The sequence below is a fragment of the Pseudophryne corroboree genome, chromosome 2 (assembly GCF_028390025.1).
Source record: "Pseudophryne corroboree isolate aPseCor3 chromosome 2, aPseCor3.hap2, whole genome shotgun sequence".
Classification (NCBI taxonomy): Eukaryota; Metazoa; Chordata; class Amphibia; order Anura; family Myobatrachidae; genus Pseudophryne; species Pseudophryne corroboree.
The window spans coordinates 725,504,668-725,522,718 of record NC_086445.1 but is presented as its reverse complement, the minus strand read 5'-3'; the positions used below and the strand labels follow the sequence as shown (position 1 = coordinate 725,522,718).

At 46.9% G+C, this 18,051-nt stretch overlaps 1 long non-coding RNA gene across 1 annotated transcript in view; it reads left to right on the top strand.

The window, feature by feature from the left end:
- The first annotated feature begins 10,406 nt into the window (after nucleotides 1–10,406).
- LOC135051140 (uncharacterized) overlaps nucleotides 10,407–18,051 on the top strand; it is an 88,923-nt gene continuing 81,278 nt past the window's right edge. The window contains exon 1 of the long non-coding RNA XR_010242063.1: nucleotides 10,407–10,499. This is a non-coding gene — a long non-coding RNA (uncharacterized LOC135051140). The remainder of the gene's footprint in view (nucleotides 10,500–18,051) is intronic.

Sequence of the window (18,051 nt, the reverse complement as noted above, 5' to 3'; positions counted from 1 at the left end):
CGGTAAAAAAGAAGGATTATCAGGCGCAGTGTGAATGGGAGCCGTTTCGATGCAACACGGCTCCCATTCACAGCATAGGAAGAGGTGGCGCAGGAGATGAGCTTATCTCCCAGCGCCGCCTCCACCCCCGCCCCTGCTGCTGCTGCCCCCCCCCACCCCCCCCCCGCTGCTATGGCAACCGACCCGGTATATTGCCGGGTCGGAAAGCCACCAAAGCAGAGCAAATGCCGGATCCCACCCGGTAAGGACACGTTTCTCTTACCGGGTGGGATCCAGCATTTGCAATCTGAAAGCGGCATAAGTGGGCCCCATAGCAATATTTTAAATGGGACCCTGCCCCAATGCTTCTAGAGAGATACCTCTCTCGGCGGTGCTTATTTTTTGCACCATAGTAGTACCCTAGTTAATTTTATGTCCCATAGTAGTCTCCTAATTAATTTTACACCCATAGTAGTGCCTTAGTTAATATAATTAAGCATAGTTGTGCCCTGCTTCATTTTTTTACTCATAGTAGTACCCTAGTTCACATTATACCACAGTGCTCCCAGTTCAATTTACGCCACACAATGTCCTCAGTTTATATTATGAAACAAAGTGCCCAAAGTATATATTATGCTACATTGTAGCATACCTCCCAAGTGGGTGTAGTATGTTATGCCGGCGCTGGGATCCCGACCACTGGCAGCGAGGTGAGAGCAAAAGAGCCCCTTGCGGGCTCGGTGGCGCGATACGCGCGCCATGCTGTTTATTCTCCCTTCAGGGGTGTTGTGGACTCCTCAAGAGGGAGAATAGCTGTAGGTATGCCGGCTTTCAGGATTCCGGCATCGGTATGGTGAGCGCCGGGATCCAGACAGTCGGCATATCAAATGCCTCCCCTCCCAACTATTTCAATTTTGGTGGGGCAGTCCCGTTTTTCTGGGATTGTCCCGCTGTCCCACCCATGGGTCACAGTGTCCCGCTGTAGGGGGGCAGTTGGGAGACCCTCTCTCACCCGCTGCAGAACAGCAGTGAACAGATGCTGTGCACATGCAAACAGCATCTATTCACTCGGAGAGGGACAGGGGGCATGCCAGCAGCTCACAGTGTGCTCGGCATGTCCCCACACTGGCAGAAATCGGAGTGTGGCCCATGATCACAGCACCTACCACAAGGCCATGCCCCCCCTAACTCTAGAAAGTTGGGAGGTATGTTGTAGTGGTCCTACCTCATAAGGACTATTCCTAATGCAGATGATTCCACTTTAAGTGGAGATCTTTATTTCAGTACAGTCCTAATCTTAATGCTGGATTCCCACCCACAGCAGTCTTCATGAAGGTTGTAGTCAAGGAAGAGCCTACTCTCTGGCAGTACCAATCTCACTGATTAGCTCTGCCATGTCTTTGAGGGTGAAACGGGAACATGGGTGATGGCTCATATCAGTGTGAGAGACAGAGACTGCTACCTATATATGAGCCCCCCTTTTAAATGTGCCAAGTCAAAATGAGAACTTGGTTGACTATAAGACCTGGGTCTGGGGCCCCTCAAGCCTCTGAGCCCCATAGCAACAGCACCCATTGCACCCACAATAGCAACACCCATGGATCCACATATCATTAACTATTATCATATGGGAATTTCAGCAAACTTACTCCTCATACAACTTTGGAATCCTATTTTCCAGCTTCTCTGAGTTACATATGGACAGTGGACAACATTATTATCCTTTATTTATATGGCGCCACAAGGGTTCCGCAGCGCTCAATTACAGAGTACATAAACAAATAATTAAACAGGAAAACAGCAACTTACAGTTGACGACAATATAGGACAAGTACAGGGTAAATTAACATAGCCACATCAGCAGATGACACTGGAATAAGTATCAGGTGGCAGAAGACTGCTGGATTTGGTGCAGCTGAAGGTTATTAAAGTAAGAAAAGGGTAAGCACATGAGGGAAGAGGGCCCTGCTCGTGAGAGCTTACATTCTAAAGGGGAGGGGTAGACAGACAGGGGTGAGACAGATGGGGTACATAGAGAGCGTGGAACAGAGGTTTAGGATGAGATTTGGCTGGGTTTGGTGAAGAAGTGGGTCTTGAGAGCACGTTTGAAGTTTTGTAGAGAGGTGGAGAGTCTGAGGGGGAGAGGTAGGGAATTTCAGAGAAGTGGTGCAGCACGTGAAAAATCTTGGAGGTAGGAGTGGGAGGAAGTAATCCGTAGGCAGGAGAGTCGGCGTGCATTAGCAGAGCGAAGAGGACGGGTGGGAGTGTTAAGCGAGATAAGGTCAGAGATGTAGATGGGAGAGGAGTGGGTGAGGGCTTTGTAAGCAAGTGTGAGAAGCTTGAAATAGATTCTGAAAGGGAAGGGGAGCCAATGAAGGTCTAGTAAGAGAGGAGTGGTGGATGTAATGCGTTTGGTGAGGAAAATGAGCCGGGCAGCAGTATTAAGGATAGATTGGAGTGGAGAGAGGTATTTGTCAGGAATGCCAGTCAGGAGGAGATTACAATAGTCCAGTCTGGAGATGATCAGTGAGTGGATAAGAGTCTTAGTAGCATCCTTGGTCAGAAAGGGTCTGATCCTGGAAATATTTTTTAGATGAAAACGGCAGGTTTGTGAGAGGTGCTGAATGTGTGGTTTGAAGGAGAGGGAGAAGTCAAGGATTACTCCAAGACAGCGCACTTGGGGGGTAGAGGAGATAGTAGTGCCATCAATAGATAATGAGATTGTAGGAGGTGAGGTTATGCGGGAGGGAGGGAAGATGATCAGCTCGGTCTTAGACATGTTAAGTTTAAGAAAGCGCTGGGACATCCAGAAAGAGATAGCAGAGAGACAGTTGGAGATACGAGTGAGGAGAGCAGGGTAGAGGTCTGGAGAGGAAAGATAGATTTGAGTGTCATCAGCATAGAGATGATATTGGAAACCAAAAGAACTAATGAGCTTACCTAGTGAGGACGTATAGAGAGAGAAGAGAAGAGGACCAAGGACAGAACCTTGGGGTACCCCTACAGTTAGTGGAAGTGAGGGGGAGGTGGAGTCATGAGAGGAGACAGAGAATGAATGGTCAGAAAGGTAGGACGACAACCAAGAGAGGGCAGTGTCACACAGACCAATGGAGTGAAGGATTTGCAGTAGGAGAGGATGGTCCACAGTGTCAAAAGCAGCAGAGAGATCAAGTAGAATAAGTAGAGAGTAGTGTCCCTTAGATTCAGCAGCATGGAGGTCATTGCATACTTTTGTAAGGGCAGTTTCAGTGGAGTGGAGAGGACGGAAGCCAGACTGGAATGTGTCAAGCAGTGAGTGTGAGGAATGAAAGGAAGTAAGGCGGTTGTAGCCAATACGCTCAAGGAGTTTGGAGGCAAAAGGGAGGAGAGAGATGGGTCGGTAATTGGAGAGAGTGTTTGGATCAAGGGTAGGTTTTTTAAGGATAGGAGAGATGAGTGCATGCTTGAAGGCAGAGGGGACAGTGCCTGGTGAGAGGGAGAGATTGAGAAGGTGGGAAAGATGGGAACAAGCAGAAGGAGAGAGGTAGCAGAGGAGGCGGGAGGGGATAGGGTCAAGTGGGGAGGTGGTGAGGGCCATGACTTCCTCTCCAGATGCATGGGAGAAAGATGACAGAGTTGGTGCGAGGGATTCGGAGGGTTGATAAGGGATGGGAGAAGGCTGGTTACTGATGGTCTGGTGTGATGTGATGTCCTGACGTATGGAGTCAATTTTGGATGTGAAGTAAGTGGCAAAGTCAAGAGCAGAGAGTGAGGAAGGGAGATGAGGTGGAGGTGGGCAGAGGAGTGAGTTGAGAGTGGCAAAGAGGCATCGGGGGTTGGGAGACTGGGAGGAGATGAGGTTCTTGAAGTATGACTGTTTAGCAAGAGAAAGGGCAGCACTGAAGGATGAAAGCATAAGTTTGAAATGGAGGAAGTCTGCCTTAGAGCGTGATTTCCTCCAGTGTCGCTCAGCAGTACGTGAGCATTTTTGCAGATATCTGGTGCATTTGGTGTGCCAGGGTTGAGGTGTTAATTTGCGAGGGTGAATAGTGGTTGGTGGAGCAACAGAGTCAAGAGCAGAAGTAAGGGAAGCATTGTATGTGGAAGTGGCTTGTTCAGGGCATGAGAGAGAGAATAGGAGAGAGAAGTGAGTCAAACAGGGAGGAAAGGAATGTGGTGTCAATATCTTCAATGTTATGCTTAGTGATGGTAGCCTTAGGAGGTAGAGATGGGGAAGTCGAGAGAGATAGGTTAAAGGAGAGCAGGTGGTGGTCAGAGAGGGGAAATGGGGAGTTTGAAAAATCAGAAATATCACAGCGTTGAGTGAAGACCAGATCCAGTGAGCTCCCATTCACATGGGAGGATGAGGAGGTCCACTGGGAGAAACCAAGTGAAGAGGTGAGGTTAAGGAGTTTAGAGGCAGGGGATTGTGTGGGGATGTCAATAGGGATGTTGAAATCGCCTAGGATAATGGTGGGAAAGTCAGAAGAGAGGAAGTGAGGAAGCCAGGAAGCAAAGTTGTCGATGAATTTGGAAGCAGCGCCAGGGGGGCGGTAAATGACAGCTACTCTAAGATGGACTGGTTGGAAGAGGCGTATGGCATGGACCTCAAATGTAGAGAATGTAAGGGATGGTTCTGGTGGTATGAGTTGGTAGGAGTAACTAGAAGGTAAAAGGACCCCAACACCACCCCCACGGCGACCCCCAGGTCGGGGTGTGTGTGTGAATGCGAGGCCCCCAGCAGAGAGAGCAGCAGGAGAAGTAGTGTCAGAGGGCGTAATCCAAGTTTCAGTAATGGCTAGTAGGTGTAGGGAGTTGGAAATGAAAAGGTCATGAGTGGGGACCAGTTTGTTACAAACAGATCTGGCATTCCAGAGGGCACAGGATAGGGGGTATGAGTTTGTGGGAGAGATGTGAATGAGATTTTCAGGGTTGCTGTAGCGATGAGGTGAGATTAACTTTGAGGGCAGGGATGATGAGAGAGTAGTGATGGTACGGGTGCCTGAGCTAGGAGGGGAAACTGCAGGAGGTGGGCAGGGAGGGAGGTCAGTGTGATGTGGATGGGGGTGTGGGGAGGTGACAGGGAAGGGAGAGAGGGAGCAGGGCTGAGTTGTGGGGTAGCAGGACCATGGGGCAGAGGTGAATGAAAGTGGGGTAACAGGAAAGGTGGGGGAAGGAAACAGAGGGATGGAGGGGAGAGAGGAGGAGGTGTAGGAGACTAGGGGGGAAGGATAAAGATACATTATTAGGTAGACACTGAGTGATGTGGGGAGTATAAGAAAGCCTTGACATAGTGGTAAGTAGGTTGAGGGAAAGTGGAAGTGGAACATTTTAAAGCTCCAACTGATTGAGCAGACTAGAGAGAGATGACGGCAACATGAGGCACAGTGCAGACAGGAATTTGATGTTTTCAAATGATGTCATAAACCAGGAAGTCTAGGGAAGGGTGCACATTGCAGAGGACATCGCTTATCGGAAGAGCTGTCCTTCGCAATACCAATCGCATATGTTAGTGCATATGCGATTGGTGAGATGTACCACAACAGATTGGTACATCCTGCCCTATGACTTTATGCAAATGCTAATACAAAGCCCTTCCCTGGTGTGCATCTGTGTGTCCATAGGAGGTGAAATACCAATTGGTTCTCCTTCAGACACACCATCAATCGCATCATAGAAACTTGCACCAGCCCTATGGCATGTGCAGTTTCTCTATGCATGTATGGCCTCCTATGTGAGTCTCTGTGTATGCCACCACTTTCACAAACACGCCCGGGCCACACCTGTAACAGTCCCATAACACTCCAATAAGATGGAGCATCCCTGTAAATGTGCTAAGTCACCTCCCAGTCACCTTTAAGTGACACCCATCACTTTTCTGATACAGTTCACCCCGATTATAGCAACACATATGTATCGTAGCTAAATATCACTCAGCTACGTGAACAATTGCATTGCATGCAACTCTGAGTTACACCCTATATCTTTTATACCCCTTTAGGGCATGATTTAGAACTGCATGAAATGATGTTCACATATTGAAGTGATAGCTGCTGCACGTGCATGAAAATCCTTAAAAACCCTTGTGGTGCATGTGTTACACAGTGTGTATGCACAAGGTGCTGGTGTTATTCATATGCTTGGTATTAGTGCTGGGCATTCCTAGGTGGTGGCTTAGGGCCTAATTCAGACCTGTTCGCTCGCTGGTTGTTTTTGCAGTCCTGCGTTCGCATAGTCGCCGCCCATAAGGGAGTGTATTTTAGCTGTGCAAGTGTGCGATCGCATGTGTAGCAGAGCTGTACAAACAGATTTTGTGCAGTCTCTGAGTAGCCCAGGACTTACTCAGCCGCTGCGATCACATCAGCCTGTCCAGGACCGGAATTGACATCAGGAACCCTCCCTGCAAACGCTTGGACACGCCTGCGTTTTTCCAATCACTCCCAGAAAACGGTCAGTTGCCACCCACAAATGCCTTCTTCCTGTCAATCTCCTTGCGAACACCCGTATGGATGAATCCTTTGCACAAACCCATCGCTGAGCGGCGATCCGCTTTGTACCCGTGCAACGCACCTGTGCATTGCGGTGCATACGCATGCGCAGTTAAGACCTGATCACCCGCTGTACTAAAACGCAGCCTAGCGATCAGGTCTGAATTAGGCCCTTAGTTTCTATAAAGAGATGGTCTATCTTATGGACGTGTTACAGGTGAGTCATGGGCGTGTTGGTGAAAGTGGTTACATGCGGGCATGTTATGGGCATGTTACGGGGTGTCATGGTCTGGTTGGTGAAAGTGGTTGCATACAGGCGTGTTATGGGCAGTGACATGTGGAAAGTTCACTGGTTTGGGAGGCACTGGATAAATAAACCCTGCTTCCCTTTAAAATAAAACAAACTATAACAATAACCAGCACCAGGCTGAACCAACCAGGAGAATAATGCTATAGCAGTGGGGACACTCAGTGGTGGGTCCCCCTGCCATCACATTAACTACCCCCAGACTGTCCAGCTCAGGGCTGGAATTCTTTAGAAAGTGGTGATCCCCAAAAAATAAAACGGGGTCCCTCCTCCCACGCATCAACCATGCAGTGCTATGCCTCGCACCCTGATGGCATTGGGTGCAGGGTTCACGGTATGATAATATTGTTCTTTACAGGTAGCATACAGGTCCCAGCAAGCCTACACCAGCATGCTGATGCTTGGAGAACCCAAGTACCAGCATACCTGGACATTGAGCACCTTTATTTCACCTGTAAAAAAAATATTAAAATAAAAACAAGACACTTAATGTTTTAATAATTTATTATACAGCATCTTCACCTGGGGGGTGGTCTTTAAGCCCTTTTGCATGACCACCGCCCACTTTTTTAAAAAGGGCAATAACTTACAAGGCAAAACCATGCCTTGTAAGTAAACTATACTTGCATAGAGCGTGAGATGAAATAGCTGCGCAGTGAGACCTTAAGCTGGCCCAGGAGAAGATCTGGAGCTCCCCTATTAAGCTCCCAAATGTGAAACAAGAAAGAGTGGGGGTGATTTCTCCTGTTGGCGCTGGTCCTGAATCCGTGACCCCCACCCCTTTTATTCGGGTGGTGAGTATGGCAGTAGAGAATGTAAGTGTCTGAATAGACAGGTGGTCAACGTAAAAATACAAATTTATTGCACAATACTGACACAGACTTACAAATTATAACTATATAAAATCAACATAGTCTATATGGGCCAGATGAGAAACCAATAATGGAATAAGTCCTACCAATGTTTGAATCGGAGCCGCAGGTGTAGTTGGTGCAAGGTACTCCCAGGAAATACCCTGCATCTGGCTCCGAGAGGCTTGTTCCCAAAACTGGTGCTCCAAATGGTCCAAACATCCTCAACTAGTCCAAAGCACTGGATGACACACAAATGCGTTTCGGAACACTTCAGGTCCCTTTTTCAAGGCTTGAAAGACTATGTTGATTTTATATGATTTTAATGTGTAAGTCTGTGTCCGTATTGTGCAATAAATTTGTATTTTTACGTTGACCACCTGTCTATTCAGACACTTACATTCATTACTGCCATACTCACCCCCCGAACAAAAGGGGTGGGGGTCACGGATTCAGGACCAGCGCCAACAGGAGAAATCACCCCCACTCTTTCTTGTTTCACATTTGGGAGCTTAATAGGGGAGCTCCAGCTGCAGCACTTCCCAGACTGATTGTACACCTGTGTAGTCTCCAGATTGCATCAGTGATCTCAGACCAGCTAATTACTAGTTGTGTGCCTGAGAATCATACAAACTCCTGTGTGTTGTACTGTGTTCTGAATTTATAGAATGATGCCAGCATCCATTTCAGGATAGTTAGGCTTCAGCTCCTTTCCAGCCTGCTAAGCCTCAGTACACTGTGAAGCCTAGCCTGGAGTACTGCATGTTACTTCCTGATCAGCTGACTCTGCAGAGAACTCTCAAACCAGGTAGTTTTTCCCGGACATGTGATACCTTCAGCCTATCACCAGAGAGCAAGGGGTATATATTCCAGCTCCAAACACTGGGAAGCTGTCAGTGCTTTGTTGTTCTCAAACCTGTAAAGAGTTCTCGTGACTCTCATCTCCAGGATATCTGCAATCCTGCCCCACTGGTTATCTCATCTCCAGGATATCTGCAAGCCTGGTTATCCTATCTCCAGTATACCTGCAAACCTGCACCGCTGGTCAATACAATCTCCAGTATATCTGCAAGCCTGCATCACTAGCTATCCTGTACTTCTGGTTCAATCACAACTTCCAGATATCCTGTACTGCTGGTTCAATCCCAGATTCCAGCTAATCTGTACTGCTGGTTCAATCCCAGCTTCCAGCTATCTTGTACTGCTGGTTCAATCCCAGCTTCCAGCTATCTTGTACTGCTGGTTCAATCCCAGCTTCCAGCTATCTTGTACTGCTGGTTCAATCCCAGCTTCCAGCTATCTTGTACTGCTGGTTCAATCCCAGCTTCCTGCTATCTTGTACTGCTGGTACAATCCCAGCTTCCAGCTATCCTGTACTGCTGGTTCAATCCATGCTATCCAGCTATTCTGTACTGCTGGTTCAATCCAAGCTATCCAGCTATCCTCTACTGCTGGTTCAATCCCAGCTTCCAGCTATCCTGTACTGCTGGTTTGATCCCAGCTTCCAGCTATCCTGTACTGCTGGTTCGATCCCAGCTTCCAGCTATCCTGTCCTGCTGGTTCAATTCCAGCTTCCAGCTATCCTGTACTGTTGGTTCAATTCCAGTTTCCACAAATAATCCTCTACCATAGGTGTTATCCAACTAACCATTGCACTGGTATCCCCAGTGTTCCAGTAACCCCATAGTTGTACTGATACCTGTGACCAGCCATAAACTCTAGCCAAATCTGCCATGTCTGTATGAGCAGACCGTATATTAAGCCTGCACTGTTCTGTTCTCAGTTCTCCAGCCAACCAGTAACGAGACCTCGTCCGGTTCCACAAATAACAGCCATGACAGGGGCATATTGCCTGGGGACATGTCTACAGGGAAAACGTCTACAGGGGGCTTAACTATGGGGACATAACTACATGGGCATTACTGCTGGGAGCAATACTACTGGGGGCACTACTAATGAGGGCATTGCATAGGGGGCACTTAATAAGGGGCATCAATCCTGGGGACATAAGGGGCACTACTACTGGGGGCACTGCATAAGCGGCTCCGATTCAAACATCGGTAGGACTTATTCCATTATTGGTTTTTCATCCGGCCCATATAGACTATGTTGCTTTTATATGGTTTTAATGTGTAAGTCTGTGTCAGTATTGTGCAATAAATTTGTATTTTTACGTTGACCACCTGTCTATTCAGACACTTACATTCTCTACTGCCATACTCACCACCCGAATAAAAGGGGTGGGGGTCACGGATTCAGGACCAGCGCCAACAGGAGAAATCACCCCCACTCTTTCTTGTTTCACATTTGGGAGCTTAATAGGGGAGCTCCAGATCTTCTCCTGGGCCAGCTTAAGGTCTCACTGCGCAGCTATTTCATCTCACGCTCTATGCAAGTATCGTTTACTTACAAGGCATGGTTTTGCCTTGTAAGTGATTGCCCTTTTTAAAAAAAGTGGGTGGTGGTCATGAAAAAGGGCTTAGAGACCACCCCCCCAGGTGAAGATGCTGTATAATAAATTATTAAAACATAAGTGTCTTGTTTTTATTTTAATATTGTTTTACAGGCAAAATATAGGTGCTTAATGTCCAGGCATGCTTAGTGTACTGAGGCCTAGCAGGCCAGAAAAGAGCTGAAGCCGCTGCCTAACTATCCTGAAATGGATGCTGGCATCATTCTATAAGTTCAGAACACAGTACTACACACCGGAGTTTGCATGATTCTCAGGCACACAACTAGTAATTAGCTGGTCTGAGATCACTGATGCAATCTGGAGACTACACAGGTGTACAATCAGTCTGGGAAGTGCTGCAGCAATAACAGTCTTACACAGAAGGCAAAGGAGCTTGAAGCTGAAATCTGTAATAAAGCTGAAAAAACCCTGCAGTACATGAGGTAAGGCATGAGGAATCACTTGGTACATTAATGACAATAATTTGGGATTAAGATAGCCCCCAGTATATTTGCTCCCTGTAATTATGCCCCCAGTATATTTGGCCCCTGTAGTTATGCCTCCAGTAGATATGACCCCTGTAGATATGTCCCCAGTAGATATATGCCCCCAGTTGGTTCTCCCCTAGTAGCACCACTTACACACACACACACACACACACACACAAAAAAAAAAACAACAACCCCACAACACTCACCAGACTTGCTACTGCTTCTGGACTGCTGCCCTCTGCCTGGCCACACACTTCTCGGAACTATGGAAGAGACGTCATGATGTTACATAGTTACATAGTTGTTGAGGTTGAAAAAGACAAATGTCCATCGAGTTCAACCTGTATTATAAATGTTATATTAATTAAGTGCTGTATCCTTGGATATTTCTTTGAGCTAGGAATTTATCTAACCCATTTTTAAACTTATTGATTGAATCCACCATTACTACCTTCTCTTACAAAGAATTCCAAATCCTTACTGCTCTTACTGTGAAGAACCCTTTTCTCCATTGTCTATGAAATTTTTTCTTCTAACTTCAGGGGGTGTCCTCGTGTCCTATGTTGTTTTGATAAACAAATTGTTTGATAAATCCTTGTATCGTCCTTTATGTATTTATAAATATTAATAATGTCCCCTCCCAATCGCCTCTTTTCCAGTGTAAACAAATCTAACCTTTTGAGCCTTTCCTCATAATTCAGTGTCTCTAACCCCGTATTAGTGCCTCCATTCCCTGTTTTATGCATGCTAACACCTTATTTGCTTTAGTTGCTGCATTTTGACATTGCAAACTGCTACTAAGTTTATTATCGATGAGCACCCCCAAATCTTTTTCAACTACCGTTATCCCTACCATTTGATTTATATGCTGCCCGATTGTTCTTAGTCCCGAAGTGCATAACTTTACATTTGTCTATATTGAACCTCATTCTCCATTTATCTCTCTAGACCTCAAGTCTAGATAAGTCATTCTGTAGAGACTCAACATCTTTGTCTGAATAAATTACCCTACATAGTTTAGCATCGTCTGCGAAAATTGCAACGGTGCTTTCTAGGCCCACTCCCAGGTCATTAATGAATATGTTAAACAGCAATGGCCTGAGTACTGAACCTTGCGGTATTCCACTGAGCACTGAGGTCCATTCAGAGAACATTCCATTAATCCCCACTCACTGTTCCCTGTTGTACAGCCAATTACTTACCCAAGTACAAATAGTGTTTCCTACCCCAAGCTCTCTTAGTTTGAAAATTAGTCTCTTATGTGGGACTTTGTCAAAGGCCTTAGCGAAGTCCAAAAAGACCACATCCACTGCTTTACCCTGATCAATATTAGCGCTCACTTTCTCGTAGAAGCTTATTAAGTTAGTTTGACATGACCTGTCCTTCACAAAACCATGCTGCTTTTTAGTAATAACCTTGGAGGTATCCAAGTGCTCTAGTATGCTATCCCTTAATATACCTTCCAATATTTTCCCCACTGTAGATGTCAGACTTACCGGTCTTTAGTTGCCGGGATGAATTTTAATACCCTCTTTAAATATTGTCAGTACCTCTGCTATATGCCAGTCCTGGGAGCAATTGACTCTCTGAAGATCAAATATAGGGGTCTAGATATCTCTGCATTAAGTTCCATAAGAACCCTGGGGTTCATCCAGGGTCCATCCGGCCCGGGAGATTTATTTATCTTAATTTTACTTAGTCTCTCCCGGACTACTTCCTTGTTTACTCAATTACTTAGCAACGCTTCATTATTATAGTTTATATTGTGCTCTACTCTCGTTAACCTGTCCTCTCTAGTGAATACTGATGAAAAGAATTTATTCAATAAGTCTGCTTTTTCCCTATTATCATTAATCAAGACATCTGACTCGCCCTTTAATGGCCCAATATTCTACTTCTTGAACCTTTTAGCGTTTATATACTTAAAAAACATTTTGGGGTTTGTTTTACTCTCCCTTGCGATTTGTTTTCTGTTTTCTGTTTTAGCTACTCTTATTTCTTTTTTGCTTTTTGTTACATTCCTTGCAGAACTGGAATGATTCTGCCTTCCCGTCAGACTTAAATGCTTTGAAAGCACGCCTCTTTTTATCCATTTGTTCCTTTACCTTCTTATTAAGCCATAATGGTTTGAATTTATTACTCCTGTTTTTGTTGACCTTGGGAATAAACAAATGAATGTACTTATTGAGCACAGTTGTAAAAACATCCCACATTTAAGCCGTATTCTTAACATGAAATACAATTTCCCAATTTATGTCCTTCATTGCTTGTTTCAGCAAGTTGAAATTAGCTTTTTTGAAGGTTAAAAGTCTTAGTTAGACCCTTATAGTGTTGTTTTTGGAAGCTGATATCGAATGTGATCATATTATGATCGCTATTTCCTAAGGTCTCCCCTACTTTAGTATTTAATATTATTCCCTCATGATTAGTACTAGGTCCAGTATAGTCCTATGCCTAGTTGGTTTCTCGATTACCTGGGACAAGTAATGATCTTTAAGCATGTTTAAGAACCTGTTACCCCTAGCTGTATTTACTGTTTCAGTGTTCAAGTTTATGTCATTCCTGCAGCTTTTTCAGTTTGCTGCAAGAGTTGTAATTCATCAGACACACTAATACCTGGTGGTTTATAGCATGTCCCTATTAAGAGCTTTTTTGTATCTTTACCCCCACTCGAAATCTCAACCCATAGTGACGTTATCTCCAGTCCCCTCATAAATGACCTTTTAAAAACTGTTTGAAGAATGGCTTAACATAAAGACAAACACCCCCTCCCTTTTTATTAGTCCTATCTCTCGAGGGTGTACCCCTCCATGTTTGCTGTCCAGTCATGAGAATCATCCCACCATGTCTCTGTAGTGCCTATTATATCATATTGGTCATTACGTGCAATTGTTTCTAATTCCCCCATTTTACTCATTAGGCTTCTTGCATTTGCAATCATACATTTAAATTTAGTAGTTCCCTGATCCACAAGTTTTGTTGTAGATAACGTTTCCTTAGGAACTTTTAGGAGTTTTCCTTAAATTACCATTGCTGACTATTTTTCTCCTTCCCCCTCTCCACCCCCATTATACGTTATACATCCCTTTTTTCTTCGCTCTCTAGATGTCCCACTAATTCTTACTAATCCCTCCCCCCAGGCATCTAGTTTAAAAACTCCTTGAACCTTCTAACCATCCTTCCCTGCAGCAGTGCTGCCCCCTCCTCAGTCAGGTGCAATCCATCACGACAAAAAAGATGGCACCTGACTGAGAAGTCCGCCCAGTGTTCCAAGAACACAAACCCCTCTTTCCTACACCAGTCTCTAAGCCACACATTTACCTCCCTAATCTCCCTCTGCCTCCCTGGGCTAGAGCGTGGCACGGGTAATATTTCAGAGAATATAACCTTAGATGTCCTTGCCTTTAGTTTCTGGCCTAGGTCCCTATAATCTTTCTTAAGGACATCCCACCTACCACTAACTTTGTCGTTGGTGCCAACGTGCACCAAGACCGCCGGGTCTTTCCCAGCCCCTCCCAACAATCTTTCTACCCAGTCCGCAATGTGCCGCCCCCAAGCACCCGGGAGACAACAGACTGTATGGCGATCACGGTCCCGGTAGCAGATTGCCTTGTCTGACTTCCTGATGATAGAATCCTCTACCACCACAATCTGACTAGGTACCTCGCTTTCTCGTATTCCCTTTGTCCTGGAGGGGCCGCTCCTCCGGATGCTAGCTCCGTCATTTCCTCACTGCCATCCCCAGAATTTTCGTCCAATCAGGCAAATTTATTGAGGTCTGGCAGATCCCATCTCCCCCTCTTCTTCTTCCTTCTAACCGTGACCCAGCTAGCTACCTGATTGTCTTCGTCCTCTTCTACCGGTGTCCCCCCTGCAACTCCTCCACCGTTCTATTTAAACTCTGCTCGAGATTGTGAATACCCCTCAGTCGCGTAACGGTTTGCTTTAGATCAGTTACCTGGGCTTCCAGGGCAACCGTTTGCATACACCTCACGCAGATGTACTCACACTGGGACAGTTGCTCCCATAGCGCACAGCCGCACACTGCCTGAGCCAGAAGCAGGAGCTCAGGCATGAGCTCCTGTCTTCAGCTGCCAGCTTATGGGGAGGAGCCGACGCCCACTGGGAACACAATCTCGGCGGGCGCCCGGCATCTCCCTGTGGCTTTGGGACTGGGTTAGGTGAGCCAGAGGAGGCAGAACTGGTTTCATCTCCAAATGCAACTGCCAGAACGCAATTCTGCCATGTTCCATCTCACTTTAACCTCTGATTGCACTTGCGGAGAAGCCACTTTTGGAGCAGGTTACTGGGAAACCCACAACCAGGCATCAATTGCAGTAATTAGCCCGTAGGTTACCACCATTCTAAGGTAGCTGTAGCTGCGGGGGCTTTATATTCTTGATATTGGTAAATCTGACAGCAACGCAGCCTATGGGTGATATGGCAGCTGTGGGAACGGAGGGATTGTTCCCTGGCCTAACCATCCCTGCACCTCACACTCTTGCCCAGTACCTCGTAGGGCTGTAACTTGTGGATACATACATCCTTCATGAACACCTGTCCCACATTAGACTCTGCACCTCCCTGCAGGTAGAGCTAAATATAGCAAAGTTTGCTGTATCTTAAGCCTCCTCCATCTATAGCAGCCGTGGCCAACCTGTGGCTCTTGAGCCGCATGCGGCTCTTTCTTTATTCAAATGTGGCTCACGACACTTAGTCACCTGACCACAACAGATCCTGGAAACTGGTGCACTCCAACCAGACACACAGCAGCACTATGGCGACTGAAAACTGAGGTAGCCAGATACTGGGCTGTAGTGACATATGAGGGTGGGCTGGAGTGACACAAGGGGGAGCTGGCTGGAGTGACACAGAAGGATCCTGGTAGGAGAGACATAATGGGGGAGCTGACTGGAGTGATACAGGTGGGTGCTGGATGGAGTGACACAGGAGGGTGCTGGCAAGAGTGACACAATGGGGAGCTGGCTGGAGTGACAAAGGAGAATCCTGGCAGGAGAGACACAATGGGGAGCTGACTGGAGTGACACAGGAGGGTGCTGGCTGGAGTGACACATTGACACATGGGGAGGGAGTGACACATTGACACATGGGGGAGCTGGCTGGAGTGACACATGGAGGAGCTGAAGTGTATTATGTGAATATGGCTTTTTCAATATATTTTATGTGGATCTGGATTTGTTTATTTATTTTATGTGGAAGTGTCTTTTTCAATGTATTTTATACCAGGGGTGTGGCCTAGCAGGCACAAGGTCACACCCCATATTTGCACACGCGCCTTCGGCTTGACGTCGGCTCTTTGACGTACCTAACAAGATTTTTTGGCTCTTTGTCTCTGACTGGTTGGCCACCCCTGATCTATAGTGACAATCAATTTATTCTTGTTGTTTATGGTGAATCCAGGCACAACTATCTGTGTTTCCACATTTTGGTATTAAGGAATTGAGCACATTAGGCATCAAACCCTTAGGTAGCATATCTGCAAGAATTCCCTCACTAGTGAAGTAAATCACTTTGGGGCTGATTCAGGTTGGATCGCAGAACGCGATCCAACTGCAAAAATTACAAAAAATATGCGGGTGCATGCGCAGCGCCCATCCAGCACATACGCCCGCATTTTCTGCGGGTGGCCGCAGAAAATGCAAATGCCTCTGCCTGTCAACCAGGCAGAGACGTTCGCGGAGTGGTGGGGGTGGCAACGCTCTGTTTCTTAGGTGGAGGCGGAGCATTGCAGGGGCGTGGCCTCAAAACGTGGGGCATGGTACGGCGCGAACAGGGGCATGGCGGGGGCGTGATCAGGGCAGACTGCGTGATGTCACATGCAGCCGTGATCAGAAAGATGGCAGTGGGCCTCCTGCGGGTGCAGCTAAGCTGAGCCAGCAGGAGGCAACCCTAATTTCTGCAATCAAGCAGAATCTGGGGTGTAATCGCAATTTCTGCTTGATCAGGTGGGGGGGGGGGGGGGGGGCGGCGGTCAGCATGCTGGGTGGCCTTGTCCTGTGATGGGCTGCCCTCAGCATGCAGTCACAAGGATTGCAAATTCAGCTAATTACTGAAGTTGGATTCAGGAGCGGTTCTAGGCACGGGCAAGCAGGGTTGGTGCCCGGGTCGCTGCGGCCGCAGTCTTCCCACAGCCGCCCGCCGCCCTCCCGCACCCCGCATCCTGCACCACGCTCACCGGCTGCAGCAGGCGCCATGGGCTCTGTGGGCGCCTGCTGCAGCTGGCTCTATCGTCAGACGCTAGAGGTCATAATTGACCTCTAGTGTCTGTCCACAGAGAGGAGTGGGCGGAGCAGCAGTGGCAGCAGAGATGGAGCAGCAGGAGCTGGGCTGGTGAATATCGTAGCAGTTGTGCGAGTAGCTGTTCCCCCTGTAGTTGTGCTACCAGGGGGCACAACTACAGGGGGAACAGCTACTCGCACAACTGCTACGGGCAAATTTACAGGGAGTTCAGCTACAGGGGGCACAACTACTCTGGGCACTACAGGGGGCAAAGCTACAGGGGGCACAACTACTGGGGGCAAATCTACAGGGGGCAAATCTACAGTGGACACAAACCAGGGGGCACAACTACTCTGGGCACATCTACAGGGGGCAAATCTACAGGGGGCACAACTACTCCAGGCACAACTACAAGGGGCAAAGCTACAGGGGGCACAAACCAGGTGGCACAGCTACAGGGGGCACAACTGCTGGGGGCAAATCTACAACGGGCACATACCAGGGGTCACAACTACGGGGGGCACAACTACTAAGGCTATGACTACAGGGGGCATAACTGTGGCCACGCCACTTCTCTATGAATCCACTCCCATATTTTTGGGCACGCGCCATGTTTGACCTGTGGGGGAAGGGGGGTGCCGAAGGAAACTTTCGCCCTGGGCACCACAAGGTCTAGAATCGGCCCTGGCTATCCACTAGGGGTATCAGTCAGAGTGGTTCTGGCTTATAGTCCACAGCGCTTGTTGTTAATAACAGTCAATGGATTAAGATAATGAAAAACATTTTTTATTTAAAACAAGCAAAAACTGACACAATTTACATATATAGGTATAGGTTAATATGCAAAAGCCTCATATTGCAAAATGTATTGTTATTATTTGAATTAGTAATGTTTGAATAGTGCACCTGCACTCGTTCTCTTTGTGTGTGACACTACAGGTCTCAGGTAGTACCTTTCATTACTAGCAATCAGGGTGTGCAGTCTAGGGCCCCTGTCCTATATACAGGTTGAGTCTCCGTTATCCAAAATGCTTGGGACCAGAGGTATTTTGGATATGGGATTTTTCCGTATTTTGGAATAATTGCATACCATAATGAGATATCATGGTGATGGGACCTAAATCTAAGCACAGAATGCATTTATGTTACATATACACCTTATACACACAGCCTGAAGGTATTTTTAGCCAATATTTTGTATAACTTTGTGCATTAAACAAAGTGTGTCTACATTTACACAATTCATTTATGTTTCATATACACC